The sequence below is a fragment of the Propithecus coquereli genome, unplaced genomic scaffold (assembly GCF_000956105.1).
Source record: "Propithecus coquereli isolate 6110/MARCELLA unplaced genomic scaffold, Pcoq_1.0 Scaffold88, whole genome shotgun sequence".
NCBI classification, from domain to species: domain Eukaryota; kingdom Metazoa; phylum Chordata; class Mammalia; order Primates; family Indriidae; genus Propithecus; species Propithecus coquereli.
The window spans coordinates 6,386,840-6,405,134 of NW_012155062.1; the positions used below are offsets into that span (position 1 = coordinate 6,386,840).

The following is an 18,295-nucleotide window of genomic DNA, read 5'->3' on the forward strand; positions in this document are numbered from 1 at the left end:
GAATCTAAATTACAAGTACCCATTTAAATTTTTCAACTATAAAACTCAGCTATCCAGATTTATTTTTACTGTGGTCATGTAAAATTTTGTGGAGGGAGAGATTATTTACAACATTACAAAACAATGCTGTTGCTACAGAAATTTTCTTAGGGTAGCAAGGTAGGTCTGATAATACTTTGGCCATGAAACAAACGTGTCCCTTAGCATTTGTAATGCCTAGCAAATAAAGACTGGGCAGCTGAAATAACAGTCATAACCGAAAGTAGATGATCCGTCCTGCCTGTGCAACTCCAGTGCATTCAGTGAAATGAGGATTTTACTATTTTTGCCAAATAATGGAAGATCTTACCCTAACAGAGTCAAAGGACAGTATGGCAGTGAATCAGGGCATGGAGGAGTCCAAGTCCCCACACTCTCATTTTCAGGAGGGAAATTCATGAGGAACTGTGGTGCTGTAAAAGGGATGTTGCCTTTTCTGAAGAGGTTTTGCTTCGATCATGCTGTAGGTAGAGGCTGCTTTGAGGAATACTTGCGAAAGTGGTATCACTGAACAGGGTTGGAGTCCTTGGATAAGATTTTAGCCATTACCTGCCTTTTCTGGGCATGTCACTTTGGCCATCTATTTTCATCTTCGTTATCAGCCACCCAGCAATGGACCAATTTTTACTAAGCAATTAGGAGATCACAGCCCTGAGCCGGAAGACTGTGGTCCCCGCCTTCAGGAAGCTTACAATCTACTTGGAAAGATGACAGACACACAGACACACACACACACAGACACACACACACACACACACACACACACACACACACACACATACATAAAGAGATTGTAAACCCATTTTCCAGGCCACTGGTTATTTCCTAGGCAACCCCAGAAAGGGAGAGCTTTCTTCCAACCAGAGTGAATTGGGCATTTGCGAGGGTGCAGAAAGAGCAGGGAAGGGGCAGATTTGTGACCCAGCGCTGGCTCCGGGCACGGGAATGATCCCCATTCTCCACGCGTGCTGTGTGCGCTACACAGGCTGCCTGAGGAGGGCGCAGGGGAGCCACTGCTCCGCCTGAGGTTTGCGTGAATGTAAACCTCCCTTCACCCACTTAATCGTCCACTGCAATGACAATCCACCCCAGTCAAGCAAAGCTCATGGGGAGTAGGAGAGAGCCAGACCAAGATCAATTTTTTCTAAAAGTTTTCTTTTTTCCTACATCATCTCAACCTTTCTTTTTTTAATCAACTGGGTTGCAAATAGGCCTAACTTCAAAAATCTCATTGGTCAGCCTTGGCTGTTTATAGGAGCAGGGAACCATTCGTGGTATTATTATTATTATTATTATTATTTTAAATCTTTTCCTGTCTTCCCAATAGCATCTGGACGATCTTTCAATTCTTGTCTGGTGATAATAAAATCATTAAAAAATGTGCCAGAACCCTTTGTGCTTATCTCTGTGCCATTTGGAACATATGTGAATAAATTGAACACTACTTGCTCATTGGTTTTCTTTCTTTTCTCTCTCCCCTTGTTCTTAAAAGTCCTGTTTGAAATCAGTCCCTAAAAGAGCCGGGCATCTGAGTTACGTCTGATGCTGGGAGGTACACTTCGACATCCTCCACATGGCCTTGATCTAGACAGCGAGCCACAATCCACCCAGTGCATTTTTGTGGCTTACGTGACCTAGAGTCTGGGGCCTTTCTTTGTTGGAGAGTTTCTTTAACCTCCAAGTTGGTCTTACAGCACCCCAGTTTGGGCATTGCACAGATAATTCATAGAGGACCCTGGGGAATCCAGCTATGCTGTTGGGACTAGTAGCTAAAATATCTTAGGGAGCTCGACGCAGATCAAAGAATGTCTTTTTCTTTCCTGGAAACCGTGTTGCCAGCCTTTTCCAGCCAGAGGCCCCTGTTAAGTGAGAAGAGAGAAACTCCAGCTCATCTCAAGAGAGGCCTCCCAGGAAGAGATGGGAAAGACTTTTCCAGAAGGAGTTTGCTCCAAAGCATGAAAGGTTCAACCTCCAGCCTATCACTCAAAAAAGTTTTTAAAGCCTTTTTAAGGAAACAATTTAAACCCAGCTGCACCTATCGATCAGTGATTTGATTTTGCTTTGTTAGAAGGGATTTGTAATCTGCTTTTAAATGTTTTTTGTTCCTGGCCTTCTTTGATAGCAAGTTCTGCCTGAGGCTACTTCTCAAAACTCGTCACTGGAGCTTTCAAGTCTATGTGAATAACTAGAATAATTTTAATCTGGACCTTTCCTTTCTTTCCCCTTCTCCCTTCCGTCCCCTCTGTAGGCAGAAGAAAATGTTAGGGGGTTGTAAGAATTTTTCATCGTAGTCTGCCAAACCTAAAACCTATGAAAAGGAATCATTTGTCTTAAAAAAAAAAAAAAAAAAGGAGAAAGCAAAAAAGCAAATTCTATTTACAAAGTCAGAGAAAGTCAATCAGATTTCATTTTCTCAAACATATTCAGTGAGTCTCAGAAAGTATACAACTTCTAAAATCTTGTCTCTGCTACAGTTAAAACACTAAATTTCAAAACAAAACTCTGAGTCATTGAAGAATGTACTATTTTTGTAATGGATAGAGAGATTTTATAGAAACTTTTTTATTTAAAGCTGTTAAAGGTTGAAATCATGCCTTTCATGACATGGTGAACTATTAATTTTATGTCTTCTTAAACTACCATAAAAAGTGGTTGTTTTATTATTATGGTATAAGCTAAAAAATAGAAGCTATGCTCCTAATTTAACTAATCACTTCTAATATTTCTCAAGCCTATGGAAACCAAAAACACTTAGAAGATAAATCTGGTTTTTGATTTTCTTAATGAAATGCACAAACATTATTTTTATAATGTAAGCATATGCTTACACATGTATGATCTTTACGAGTTTATTTAGCAAGAAACCAAATATGTGAGAAAAACAGACTTTTCAAGTGGTGCTTTAATTGTCATTCATGCATGTTCTACAGATCATTACCGAATGTTTACAGGTCCTGCATGGAATGACTTTACACCCAAGAAGAGGGTAACATATCTTCATTGTTTATAAAAATGACAGCTCCTAATAGACCATATTAACTTTAACACAAACTATTAAATCTCCTTCGTTACATTTTTTGTGTGTACTGTTTCAGCATCTCGTTAGCTCTGGGAAGTAGGTGCAAACTCCTAAGGAAACATGAGCACACATTGAGACGATTATAGATCATGGTTATTAGATAAGCCTCGGGAGGATGTTTTTCTTGGGTTGCTCACAAGCATTTTGAAAGAGTCGTGTTCCAGGTTTGAGGTCCCATGTTTCTTCCTCTTAAACTATGAGCAGCTGTAGCACATGACCTACTTCTGTAGGGCCCTGTAATGATTTCCTTCCTTCGGAGGCTTCAGGAGTCCTCCTTCTGCCCTGTGAAAAAAGGGACAAATATTTTAATCCAAGCAAAATGCTGAAGCAGGTTTTGTTGGTTTCAGGGAAGAAACTCAATACAGCTCCAGCACTGAGTGTAGGCCTCAAATTGGAACCATCTGGGCTGCAGAAGGGCTCTGAGACCTTTGGGGAAGCAGAGACAGTCTAGCCTAGGGCTGCAGCCCATACACCTGCAGAGATGGCCGATGTCTCGGCAGGCGCTGGGGTCACCCCGAATCAGAATCGGAGCTGTTCACATGGCGGAGAGGCCCTCGCCGCCTGGCATTAGCAGTTGGGAGTATTGTGTAAGGAATGGTGACAACTGCTCAGGGACAACTTACTACGTAAATATTCCTCGTAACGAAAGGAATACCTCGTTATTTTTTTGGAACATATGTGACACAAATCAGACAGAAACACATTTCTTAGTTCTTTCTTTTTTAGCAGAGAAGAAAGTTCACAGGAAACCATAGGTTAGTACACATGATGCAAACAATATTTTAGAGTTTTCCTTAAATGTAGGGAAAGAAAAAGGTATTTCAAAAGCAGTGTGTGCCCATTTGGTAATCTCCATACTCTTTTTGTTTTTTTGTTTAGAGGGTTGGTATTATTGTTGACTAGTTTTCATTTCCAACTAAGTGAAAGTGCTTTTCAAGTGTGCTCTAATATCTAAACATAGAAGGCCTGAGAGGTTATTTTAGATAAACTATTTTTAAAAATTTTTAAAACTCTCTGGGTGAGAAATGAGAGTATCAACCCATCTCCAAATAAAAAGTCACAGTCAAAGACCAGAAATCATATCGTTTAATTTTAAAACCAGCTTGGAATAAACTTTCTGGAAAGAAAATGGGACATAAAGAACAGATAGGATTTGTACACAAGTTGTGCATTTAATAAATATATTTTCCAAATATTGGTTGATGAGGAATACATCTTTGAAATCTTGGTCTTAAATTATTTACTGTGGTTAGAAACATAATGATTCCAGTGTGGCCGTTACAGAAACCTAAATAATATGATCAAATTTGACATCCTGAGAGTAGGAGCCCCACAACAATGTCAACGCCAAGGTCAGAGGGTGATTTATTGAGAAAGGATTGGTCCCTGGAAAAGGTGGCAATTCAGGGAAATTATACGAAGGGTGATTAAAATTTTGAGCTTTGTGATATGCTTAGAAGTGTAAATTAATCTGGTTTCTTCTAACTCATCTTTTCAATAAACCAGTGGACCATACTTTTTTACTTATTATAAGTAAATTTATTGGCTTATTGTAATTAAACCTATTGACCGATGGAAATTACAGTCAAAATGCAGATAATATATATGTGGTAAAAATTTTATATATTCTTAAAAATCAAGAATTATTAGCAAGAATATATTTTTTTTTACTCCTGAAGGGAAAATAAGTATTTAAAAATAATATTTGGATTGCAAGGCTCACAGAGCATCTCATTTTTAAAAAATTCTAAGGGTATATGTGGTGCAAGGCTTCCAAGCACACTGTTAGGGGTGACATGACTGTACTGTGTTTCGGTTCTGAGCTGTTCTCACATGTACACTTCATCACAAGCCAGCAGGGAGGGGTACGGGAGGGTTGTGTGCATTGGGCTTACTTTTTTTGCCCTGTTCCAAATTTATATGCATGAATCTAAATTTTTAACCAAATCTTTGTTCTCTTTTCTCTTGAGGCTGCTTCACACTCCTGCCCACACACCCAGCTGCACCCACATAGCTCTTCCTCCCTCCTCACCCCACAGCCAGCACCGCTGTTCAGCTAGAGGGTGAGACTTAATGGAGCTGAGCAGCTTCCTATCAGCTTCCTGTGGAAAGCCAGTCGGCCGAGACTGGGAAAGGCCAGCCACCCATCGCCCGAAGCCAGGTGAAAATCAATGGTGAGCTCCAAAAAGCTTCTCCCTGCCATTTAAGGCTATTATTTTGATACCTATATTAAGGGCTTGGGTTTCTCCAGAAAATACTGGCACTGTCTCATTCACAAGAGAATGGGCATTCATTGGAATGCCCATACCCGGTATCTGAGCCAAGCTGGCGCATCAACTCCAATGAGTTGTGAATTTCTGAGAAGTATCAATGCCTACACTCAGAAAATTAGGAAATTATGTGGTGTGTCTTCATGAAACTTTTAAATACAGGTTTGATATCTTCAATATAGCCCCTAAATTAAAGCAATGATTATAACAACTGCAAAGCAACAAAGTCAGCGTTCTGATGGTTTTATTTGAAAAGCACCATTCTCTACAAATGGGAACTAATCAATACAAAATATACATTTATTTGAGAGAAAAGCCCACCCTGTTCTCAGGAACAGTTGAAAGTGGGCAATTTCATATTGATTTATGAACTGGGAATGTACTTCTGATTTTTTAAATTTTTTTTTTTTTTTTTTGCCAAACTGATCGGGAGGTGATGAAGACTGACTTCCCAGCCCTTTGCTGCCAAATCTTAACTGCCTGAAAACTTACAGAAATGCTTGATTAAAACTAGAATAAAAATCTCCAGTTGCCTTCAGCAAACCACAGCACAAGGGTGGGAAAAACAGTGCCAGGTTGCAGTTTAAGGATAGTTACTTGGCGCCTGCTGAAAGTACTGCTCCCTTCCTGTTTAATAATTAATTCAACTTTAAAGCCCCAAGGCTCTGGACTCAGCACCAGCTTCACAAAGCAGTACAGAAACAAAATGCTTCCAGAACTGGAGGGGGGGTGCGGATAGAGGAAGAAAGAATCTAACATTTCAAGAAACATCACCACATGGGGCCAGTAAGCAGGGGGTGGGGTTTGGAGGTGGAAAGATCCAGGGTGGAGAAATTCAAAATAAAATAAATACACACAAAATCAAGGTTATTCACGACCACGGGCACCGGGGCAGGGAGCGGGCACGGCGAGCCGGAAGTCATCCATTCGGGAGGCAGGCTGGGTGCCCGCAGGCTAGTAGGGACCAGGAGGGCAAGGGGCTCACTTTCTGGGAAAGGAGAGACCCAGCCTCGCTCTTCATTAGTGGCCTCTGCTCATTAGTCAGGGCATCGTGCTGGAAAAGGCATCAAAGGTGGGCAGTAGTCCCTGCCTTGGCCAGCTCATGCTCCACCCCACACCACCCCAGCCCCAGGATGCTCCCACCAGGGGAACGCCCTGATGCGAGAGTGGAAACCAAGCAGGTTTCTAGATTTAAATATTCAGTTATGGAAGTGAACACCCTACACAGAAGCAGGTAACTGCAAAAAGTTGCCAAACATCCAGTAGGGTACCTGCATCGTGCTTTGTTATTTTTATAAATCATTTGCTTTCTCTAAGTTGGTGAATCCAGCACGGAAAGCAAGACACTAGATGCTGAAGGCAGGCAGAAGCCCCTAAAAGCTCATCAAATCTCTTATCACATACAAGGTAGGAAGGAGAATGTTTCCAGACGTGACTGCATGCGGATCCATCTCCATCCAGCCGCACAATCCAGTATCCAACCACACGGACTGTTCTTTTGCACACCAGGAAATCTAGGTATCCAAAACCATTGCCAAGAGATGGTCGCACCAGCAATGAACATTTTAATTAAATGACATGAAGACCCGGGTGGCCAAAGAAAAGAGGAAAGCTATTTAAACAACAAATTGTATTTACTTTTTGCTTATTATTAATAGTATTACAAAGAAGACATGACTCACTCATATCCTCTGAGATTGTAGTTGGGCATTTTGAAAAAGATATTCATGTAATTAAATTGCTGAGTGGAACAAATAATGACCTGAATACTTTCCTAATCCTTAAAAAGGGATGTTTTGAATACTGTACAATTATCAAAACTATATGGATTTTCTTTATATTTTACTTGATATGTACATTAGTTATAAAACCAGAAGGTCAATATGTTTTCTCTATTTTTAAGTCAGTGAATGTCTAGCTGCTGTATTTTATTTTTTAATTTCAAATTTGGTTTCAAGCTAATATCTCCATTTTCTTGCAAAGCCCAAAGTGGTTTGGGTCAGTGAGTGACCTGACCTCAAGCCGGTTACCTAAACTCTCAGTGCCTCGGTTTTCTGGTCTATAAAATGGGGGTAATCATTGTTCTTATCTCACGAGGTTGTCATAAGGATTTATCGGCATAACACACATGGAGAATTTTGGCACAGTGCTTCTTGCACAGAAAGCTCACCTTGAACTCAAGAGCAGTGCAGAGTGGCCCTTCCTCACCTGGCCATGACACTTTCCTTAACTAACAACTAACACCCCTAAGATGTGATTGTTTAACCCACTTGGTATGTTCAGGGTTTTTATGTGCCTTTTCACTTTACAGAATAGGTGAGTTTTAAAGAGTAGTCAGTTGAATTTCTGTAAAGCCCACTATATTTTTAATCCACCAGAGAGCTTTCTATCTGAAGCAGCCTAGACAGTGAATGCTTTCTTATCATAGCAAATTCCTTTGTGGTGAGAATAATTATCCATCGGCTTATCTTTTTTAAAAAATAAATTCAGATATTTCTATGAGGCAGAGTGTTGTAGTGGAAAGAACGCTGGACTGTGAAACAAGCCAGCTCCCGGCCGGTCTGGCACTAACTGCAAACCCTGGTGAGTCACAAACGCAGGGACAAACCCCTGGGTGTCAGTGTGCACCGCTGCTGAAGGAGCAGGTCACGGGGCTTCTCCAGGAGCACTGTGTCTGTGGGGAACCCCCTTTCAGCGGAGGGGAGGGGAGACTCCCACTCACACACACCCCCCCCTAAATTGGTACAGACTATGATAAGGGCTGAAACAGAGCCAGAAATTAAATGGACCAGAAGGTTTACAAGGACTGTCCAGTCCTAGAACTCTCTGATTCCATGTGAATCGTGAATTCACCAACGTCCAAGTTAGTGCCCAGTCCCTGGCTCCATTCACCAGATGTTCACTGTGTCCTGTTCACTCCTGTCCAGCCTGGCCTCTTTAATACAATCCACAGGGAATTGGTGGTACCAGGTAATTTGGAAGGCAAGCACCTGTGGATATAGATGTACCCTACAAAAGTGAAAAGATGTGACCCCATGACTAAAAAGTGGACCTCAGCCTTAACTCTGGGGTAACCAACATATTTCCTAGGGCAAGTGTATTCTGTTCAAGATTTGCCCACAGGAGGTTAAAATGTCGTGTCAGAAGTTAGAGGATAAAACAGAGGAATATGAAGAAAAGGTCACACCCTCTTTTCTACCTTTTGTGATCCTCCCTCTCCGCAGCTTGAAACATGGTACACTAGAGGTCACATGTGAGCCCTGGAGGCTGATGGGCGGGATCTTCACCTGTTTTCTCATCTGAAAAGTGGGGATTTCAGTCTTGGAAGGTTGCCTTAGTGATTATGTAAACTGACATATATAAATCTGGTGATAGAATACACAGCACTTACCAAGTTCTCAGTTGGTGTCAGCCTTTATTATTAAGATATGAGCTGTGTTCAATGAAAGAGCAGACGACTAGTATTATATAAGTAGGGCTGCCATAACAATGTACCACAAACCGGATGGCTTAAACAACAGAAATTTATTTTCTCACAGTTCTGGAGGCTGGAAGTCAGAGAGCAAGGTGTGGTCAGGGCTGGTTCCTTCTGAGGCCTCTTCCCTTGGTTGGTAGGTGACTGTCTTCTCCCTGTGTCCTCACATGGTCTTCCCTCTGTGCGTGTCTGTGCCCTAATCTCCTCTTCTTATGTGGACACCAGTCATATTGGATTAGGGCCCACCCCAATGACTTCATTTAACCTTAATTATCTCTTTAAAGACCCTGTCTCCAAATACAGTCACATTCTGAGTTACTGGGGGTTAGAAATTCAACATATGAATTACAGGGAGACACAATTCAGCCCATGTCAGCCTCCATATCAGTAAAAGCATGGTTTGCATCAAGTATGTAAAAATAACAGAAGCTCAGATTTGTATACATGAATATATAAATGAAAAAAGGGATGAACCTGGAGGAGATTGTTAAGTAAATAAGCCAATCTCAGAAAGACAGACACTGCATGATCTTACTCATATCTAAAAACGTTGGTTTCATAGAAGTAGAGAGTAGAGTGGTGGTGATCAGAGGCTGGGGAAGGTAGGGGGAGGGAGAAGGAGAGAGGTTAGTCAATGGATAAAAAGTTATAGTTAGGCAGGAAGAGTAAGTTCTGGAGTTGTCTTACACGGTAAGGTGACTGTAGCAAATAACAATGTAGTGTATATTTCAACATAGGTAGAAGAGAAAATTTTGAATGTTATCACTACAAAAAATGATAAATGTTTAAAGTGATGGATATGGTAATTACTGACTTGATCATTATACAATGTATGCATGCATTAAAACATCATACTGTACCCAATAATATGTACAATTATTGTGTCAACTATACATAAAAGAAAAAGAAAAAAAAAGGGAAAACAGGCTCCATCCAGACCCTGGACATACCTTCCCTGAGATGAAGCAGTGTGGGCTCTCTGCCTGCACCCCAGGAAAGAAGCAACTCTTGCAGTCCGTAGACAAGTTAAAATAGAGCAGAAGTGAGGATTATTATAACATCGGTGGAATTTACAAGTGCCACATACTTCTTGACAACTTATGAAGCTTTGGTAACATAAAACAACAGAAATCTGCTTGAATACAGATTCACCTAGGCCAAGGTGGAAGCTGTCAAGCTGCCTTGGTCCTTGGCTGACTTGACCCAACACTGAACTTCGCAACCTATCAATTGATGAAGAGACAGAGGCAAGGTTTCACAAACGCAGTTCCACACTTTGCCTGCATAAGTGTTCAGTGACTGATGCATCTGCCACGTCCCACCTTCTTCTCTCGGCATCTTCCCTTAAACACCGTGTCCATAGCTGCTTTTTGCTCCATGGCTATGTCACCCCTGTCCTTGTGCCAGAGAGGATTGGGTTACATACTTAACCAGTTTCTATATTTAAATGTCATAACTCAGTTTAGATGCATATTCGTGTTCCTTTCAAATGTTTCTATTTGCGCCTCTTTTAGAATCTCATTTTGGGATTTTCTAAATATGTCAGTCCAAGGAAGTATTTGCGCAGCATATAATTTCATTAGATAGTGGTCACCACATTGCTTGAGCATGAAGCTTTCAAAGAAAATTAAAGTGAAAAAAAAAAGATCTAGTATTGGTTATTAACTCCACCTCAGGGTGACTTCTCTTCAGGGGCAATTAAATAGCAGCTCTGGGCTGTTAAGTTTAGTGGCTTTACTTGTAGGTGGCACACTCTTCTTCAAGGACAACCTCAGTTCAGATCTGCCTTGATTTTACGTGATGACACTAAGGCTGCCTCTGTGGAACCAGATTTTGTTTGAAATTGTAGATGTAACCGCATCTATGTGCTCTGACCTTTCTTCTTTAAGAAAAAAGTTTTGCATTACCAGGTAAATGCCCCTTTGGTAGAATTTTCATGGAGCACTGGGGACATCCTGTGGTCAGCTTGGTTTAAGGCAGCCAATCTTTCTCAGCGACCATCTCAGGGACTAAAGAAACAAATGTCCCACATAAACCATACTTTGTTTTGCAAGACCAAAAAGAAAAACAGAGAAAAGGAAAAAAAAAGTATATTCTTTTTCCTAATCATTTTTACCATATAAACATCTTTGCTTCTGAGTAATGCAATTTTTCAGGAAATGTGAATGAAGCAAGTATTTTTGTGAAGGATGGATATTTCATTGAAATTAAACATAGCTTCGACAAAACAGAAGAAGAGTGCCGCGATGTCAGGCATTGCTCGGCGACTGTACCTGGTCCTTACCATCTGTAAGTTCTCGCTGTACCTTGGCTCAAGTTCCAGTCCTCGCAGGAGACAGCCTTCTGCAAAAGAGCACACAGCATGGCTTAAAGGGAAAACAGTGGGTATTTTGGCAGTTTTGCACCACAGACAGTGCACCGGTGACACCAAATTGAAGCCATTTAGTTATAAATGTGATATTACACTTGATGGTTTCCCTTGGCAAAGTGCTGAGCTGCCCACGTTGAATAGAGGTAAAAAAAAAAAAAAAATGGAACTTGGGGAGCAAAGCCAGTCACCGGAGTAGCAGACCAAAGGGGCTTGTAAAAGCATTTGTCAGACATTTAGGATCATAACTCAGCTCAACACACATGGTACCAGGAGCAGCCCGCTCGGTTTCTGCAGTGGAGAGCAGGCGATGGAGTTTATGTTGTTCTTCTGTTTATTAAAAACGGATGGCAGCGCCTGACAGAAAAATCAAACTTCTGGTCACGGCTCATTAATCCCTGTTGTATCTGTCAGGGGTGTGTGCGTGGAGTTCCAACAAGCCCCTCGAAGTAAGATCACTGCTGAGCTGTGGTATTTTCTCTAATTTTGAATGGAAAAAGAGATGCCAATCACCTCAAAAGAGAGATAGAATGCGAGGTTATTTTGAACCCATCTTCTTTAGTGGTCATTAAATATGAGTTGGTGTAAGATAAAAATGATCACAGTTAATAATTTTTTGCCAATTTTTGTCCTAGGGCTTTCTTCAGGAGAAGCAGAAAGGTAAAGGTGAATGTGGAGTAAAGCCGGATACCGTGGCTGTCTCATGAAAAGCACAGCTCTTGGAGATAGGTCTTCGGGGAACCTTTGCAGGCGGCTTCTCCGTGCATGCAGTCACCGAAGTGCAGCCCTCTGGTAAATGATCTTCGGCCTCGTCCGCCGGAGATGGAGATAAGACCCTGATCAACCCAGACTGTTTACCTCGACCCAGAAGCCAGGACCAGCGGTATTCCAACCCCTCCGCTGGGAACAATGACCCTTTGTAAGAAAATGTGTGTTTCAAAGCCTTGCCTCTGTGCCTGCTGCACCGGGACAGTCGGGCAAGGCCACAACACCAGGACAAACGCTGTTTTTCCTGCCACTTCAGGGCTTGGGCTCTGAGGCCCACATTTCCGAATCTCCCAAAGCCTCAGGTTTCTTGTGGGTAAAAGGTGCATAATGACAATAATTTAGCACATACCTCAGAGGATTTCTTGAGGATGAAATGAGATAATACAAGTAAATCACTTAAACACAGCACAGGGCCCACAGGCAGCATTCAGAAAATGCTGTTCTTGAAATAGGAGCGGCATCGTCCTCATCGTCGCCGTCACGGAGGGCGTTGTGGGCTGGAAGCTGTGCTCTGTCCACACAGCATTCTCTACCTGCACGTCAGGTGGGGGAGGGAGAGGGAGGTTGGAGAAGGGTCCTGCTGGTTCAACTTATTCCACTGGTTGGGCGATGACTGAACTAATATTTTTGATCTCTGCTCTGGGCTAGGTGCTGTGAATATACAGAGAAGTTTTAAACGTCATCTCTGCACTCAAGAAACTTTAATCCATGTTAGTGGATACAGGAAATTCTCTGTGCAGGCAATCTGAAATCAGTCACTGTAAAGCAAATTCGGCGAAGCAGTGAGAATTCAGGAGGGGGCAGGGAATCCAACCGAGCACCTGCTACACATTTGGGTTTGCCCCTGGGAGCTGGGGATCAGCTGGAGTCATGCCTTCAGGTCCAGCACCTCCCTGTGTATTTCTGATTTTTCTTTAAAAACATACACGGCGGGTCCCTTCCTTTGCCTAATGTCCTCTACCAATGGAGAAGTGAAACCAAATCGTCACGTGTGGAGCAAGTCTGAAATAGAAGCTCTATTAACCTCCACCCCTGTGGTCTTTTCTTCATCTACAACCTAAACTCCAGGTAAATCCTTCTAAAAACAATGACCGAGCACCCGCCATGGCGGATCTAAGCTGCGATGCCAGAACGGGTGGGAGACACCAGGTAGCCTGGGTGCCCCAGCACCGGCCTGCACTCCAGACAGCAAGGGGCTGTGTATTCATAAATAAGCACCGTGGGAGGCAGCCAGTGTGAAAAGCCAGCCAAACAGGACAGAATTCAGAGTGGGAGGGAACAATTGTCTGAGACCAGGCAGGAGAGCTTTCTGAATTAAGAGATTTTGTTTTAACTGGACCTTGAAAGGCGGTCAGGAGCTGGATATGTGCGCTAGGAGTGTCCACCAGGGGGCGTCCAAGTGGGGGGCGCGGCCAAGCAGAGGCCTGGGGTCACAATGCCATTGTGTCAATACAAGATGGACTATCAAGAGACCTGCAAAGAATCTGCTGGAAGTCTCTGCTTGGTAAGGACAAACAGAAACACGTCAAGGAATATTCTGCACGGGGAATCCTATCCTGCTCATCTTGGCGGAACCAAATCATTCCACCCAAAGAGGTCAATCCACATTTGAGAATCTAATGAACCCTGTGGTTTTTATTTATGTTATAACTCAAACCTGCTTACCTCTCTCTCCCTCACTCAACCAGAGCTCGGGAATCTAAGGACTGGGGGTGGGCGGCAGCGTCATAAAGGAGCATCAGGCTGTGAGCCGTAGTTTCAATTTTTATTAACATTTCTTATTTGCCCACAGCCTGATTTCTTTTAGGCTTGACATAATTTGCATGATTGAGTTAATCCAAGTGTGAAATGCAGTAGGGACCCGATTCAATGGGTGGCCGGAAAGGCAGCATTATTAGGACATAAAAGAGATGGGGCAGGGCGCTGCCCCCGCAACTCCAGGTGCAAACAGACCACGACAGGAGCTCACACGGATCCTCAGGGCGAGAGAATAAATGCGAGTGCCCAGCACGGGAGCTGTTCTTCTTCACGCAATATTTCTCAGGCTGAGATGGGCAAACAGACTCCCTCCACGTGGCACCAAAATCTCTCCACCTGACCCTTCTAGCATTCCTTGTAAAAGGAAGGTTCTCATATATATGTGTGTGTATATATATATTTGTACTTTTTGTTTTAAAATAATTTTAGATTTATAGAAAAGTAGTGCAGACAATCCCCACATACTCTTTACCCACCTTCTCCTTATGCAAACATCTTACATTAATTACTATGGTACATTTGTTAAAACTAAGAAATTAAAATTAGTACTATTAACCAAACTACAGACTTTATCCAGATCTCCCAGGTTTTTTTCTCCTCTAATGTCACTTTATTCATTTTGAAAGAGATATGTCACCCCTACTCATTTTAGTAATTATCTTTAACCAACAGAAAAAGTCATTCTTGATGTCATTCTGCAACCTGCTGGCCTGGCTTGACCTTTGAGCTCATCAGGGTGCAAAGCACGCTTGCAAAGACAGGCAGAGAGCATCAGAGCCTCCTCGTGCACGCCACAGCCTCGCTGGAACCTCTGGGGAGGACAGGTGTTCTGCTCCGCCATTCCTGGAGCGTTGAGAAGTCCAGGAAGCCAGCTCCAGGGAACAGCTGTAAATTCTCTGGCAATCAGCAGATTGGGACTGAGGAGTGCCAGCTGTCCTCAGAGATCTTCAGACCCAAAGGAAAGACCTCTAAGGGTAGAGCGAGGACATTCAAAGAGGGGTCCTTCAGTGAGGATGTTACCAAGCAGTGGTTCTTGCCTTTTCTTTTTTATTGCAAACTCCTTTAATAGTAATATATAATCCCTTATATCTTCTTAGTAATTTTTCCAAATAAGTCCAATGTTTTATAATAAAACTTTGTTTAAAAATTGGTCAATGTTATTAAAATTATATCTTAGATTTCATATTTAATAATCTTTAAATATTATTATCTGTATTTTACTTGTACCAAGATATAAATGAATAGGCTGTTTCATTCACTTTAAGGCCATAATTCAGGAGAAAGCTAACTGTTGACCAATTAGTTTTAAAATGATATATTGTCTCATCATTGGAGACTGAATGTTTATTAAAATATATTCTAATAACTGCACATTACTGTGTCAAATGTACTAGGAAATCATTTCATGGCTTGATATTTAGAAATCTTGCATGTTGCCCTTAAAAAAAATAAACTGATTTATTTTTATAAGTTTTGTCCTTATTGAAGAGGGAAAAGTCTCACACTGATATTTGTAAAAACTTTGCAAATAACACATTGAGGGTGTAGTTTTACACTTTCAATTCCTAATAAGTGACAAGCCATACTGAGTATATTTTATCTTTTTCACATTGAATTTTAAAGTACTAGTGACACGACTGTGTGCAAAACAAGACACTCTGCAGGTCGATGCGGATAGCTTTAAGAGGAATTTGCAGACTCACAAACTTTCTATGCTCCCTATTAACCATTTTGCAACATCAGTGGCCCTTGTGCTTTTCTCTCTAGCCACATAGCCAAATATAAGTTTAAACTACACAATATATAACTTAAAGTAAAAGTGAGTTAAACCTGCCCAGAGGTGAAAACCACCCAGCAGTGGGATGTGTCGAATCAGCCCAGTCCTGAGCACAACCCCTTGATCCAAAGCTACCCCCTGGCACTCACTGGATAACTACTGGAGGACTCACACACCGTTTAAAAGGAAAAAATATTCCATGAGTTGTTTTATCTTTAAATCCATTGAACAATGTGATATTTCTTTTTTTTTATTTCAAAATATTACAGGGGTACAAACACTTTGGTCACATATATTGCCTTTGCACTGCCCAAGTCAGAGCTACAAGGTGATATTTCAAACTCCAGGTTGGGGAAAGGCCCATGAACAGAGAAGGGAAGGGAAGAAAGTGGACTGAAGTTCAGTCCCCCTGCTGTTGGGGGGCTCCCTCCAATTCCATCACTCCTTTCTCTCCTGTGGTTCCTGATCTGAACATCCTTGTCCCCCAAATTTACAGGGGTTTCTTGCCCAAAATTCCTAACAGGTCACTCTGCATGGAGAAAACAGGTGGCCAGGTGGGGCAGAAAAGAGAACAGAGAGAAACTGATGTACTCAAGAAAAAAAATCTTATGGTAGTCTCTATTCTAAGGAAAAAATATGTATATAACTCTCTTAATCTGGCAGTAAAAGTTTAAACATATCTGTGACACTGCACATGGGACATTGAACTAACCCTTCTCATAGCCATAATCCTACAACAATAAGCAAGGTCACATTTTGGCATTTTGATATTGTTTGTTTTTTCATTTTACTCACAAAAAAAGCCCAGATGCTTGTATCAGTTCTGCTTTCCTCTTTCTAATGATACAAGTGAATAGTTGAATTTCCAGTTCTTACTGTGATCAGGTTATTAAAATTACCTGTCACGTCATTACGTGATACAACTTTTAGTAAAAGGTGCAATTTTCCTCATCTTAGAGGAGTTAACCTTCAACTTCTGGGGAGGGGAAATGGCCAGGGAAACATCTGTTTCAGGACAAATTGTAAAAGAAAATGTTTATATTCTGTACTGGCTAATTCTCAATAGATATGCGACTCTGGCAAGCTCAAGCCTGATGGTCAGTTTCCATCTGGTATCGGAGCTGAGGCTGGGCTGTGGGTGGGAAGACAAGTCATGAGGCTGTGTCAGGAGACTGACAGTATCTGAACTACCCAGCACTACCCTGGGACGCTGCTGTGGCCCCTCATTCATCCATGACTTCAGGTTTGGGACTGCAGATGTCAAGAGGGCACAACCCTTGCCTATTTAATAGAAAGAACTAGTAAGAAGGGCTGTACCTTTCCCAGGCCAGTCAATTCATAAACTCAGACCTGTAAATGCTATTAAAAAAAATAAAACAAACTGGCAATGCATCTGTCTTGCTGACTGTGGGCAAAAGAACATTTGTAGGAGAATATTTCTTTTCTTTTTTAAAAAAATTTTACATTTATTATGTAAATATAAAATATGTACAAAAGTAGACTGCCGGGCATGATGGCTCATGCCTGTAATCCTAGCACTCTGGGAGGCCAAACCAGGAGGATTGCTTGAGGTCGGGAGCTCAAGATCAGCCTGAGCAAGAAAGAGCAAGATGTCTGTCTTACCTAAAAATAGAAAAAATTAGCCAGGCATGGGGGTGTGCACCTGTAGTCCCAGCTATTCGAGAGGCTGAGGCAAGAGGATTGCTTAAGCCCAGGAGTTCGAGGTTGCAGTGAGCTATGATGATGCCACTGCAATCTAGCTGGAGTGACAGAGTGACACTCTGTCTCAAAAAAAATAAAAAAGGTAGAAACAGTAATACAATGAATCCTCATCACTCAGTTTCAATGATTGATTATCTATACAAGGCCAAACATCTGCACCTCACTCACTCGTCAGCTGCCCCAACCTACACTGGATTATTATTATTTAATTGTGGCAAAAAAGAAATCCAACACACACACAACAATAAAAATTCACCCTACCAACAATTTCCAAGTGTACATTACAATATTGTCAACCACATGCACACTGTCATGTAGCAGGTCCCCAGAAACCCCCATCCTGCCCCCACACTCACTGAATAACTCCCCACTTTCCCCTTCCCTTAGCCCAGGGAAGCCACCATTCCACTCTCTGTTTCTATGGGTTTGACTACTTTAGACATACTCATGTAAGTGGAATCATGCAGAATTCTTATTTTTGTGTCTAGCTTATTTCATTTAACATAATGTCCTCAAGGTTCATTCATGTCGTACTTGTGACAGGATTTCCTTCTTTTCAAATGTTGAATAATATTCCACTGTGTATGTATCCCATGGTTTCTTTATCTGTTCATCTGTCAACGGACATTTATGTTGCTTCCATCTCTTGGCTATTGTGAATAGTGCTGCAATGAACATGGGTGTACAAATATCTCTTTGAGTCCCTGCTTGCAATTCTTTTGGCCATATATCCAGAAGTGGGATCACTGGATCATACAGTAATTCCATTTTTAATTATTTAAGGAAACTCCATACTGTTTTCCACAGTGGCTACACCATTTTAAATTCCCACAAACAGTGGATGAGGGTTCCAGTTGCTCCACATCCTCACCAACACTTGTTATTTTCTGTTTTGTTCTGGTTTTTGATAATGGCCATCCCAATGGATGTGAGGTTATATCTGATTGTGGTTTTGATTTGCATTTCCCCAATGACGAATGATGTTGAGTATCTCTTTATAGCTTGTTGGTCATTTGCATATCTTCTTTGGAGAAATATC

At 41.7% G+C, this 18,295-nt stretch overlaps 1 long non-coding RNA gene across 1 annotated transcript; it reads right to left on the minus strand.

The window, feature by feature from the left end:
- Positions 1-2,874: 2,874 nt before the first annotated feature.
- LOC105826340 lies at positions 2,875-11,209 on the minus strand. The gene is made up of 2 exons (XR_001138307.1): positions 11,137-11,209; positions 2,875-3,400 (listed from the first exon to the last, which is right to left on the minus strand). It is a non-coding gene; the product is annotated as an uncharacterized LOC105826340 (long non-coding RNA).
- Positions 11,210-18,295: the final 7,086 nt, after the last annotated feature.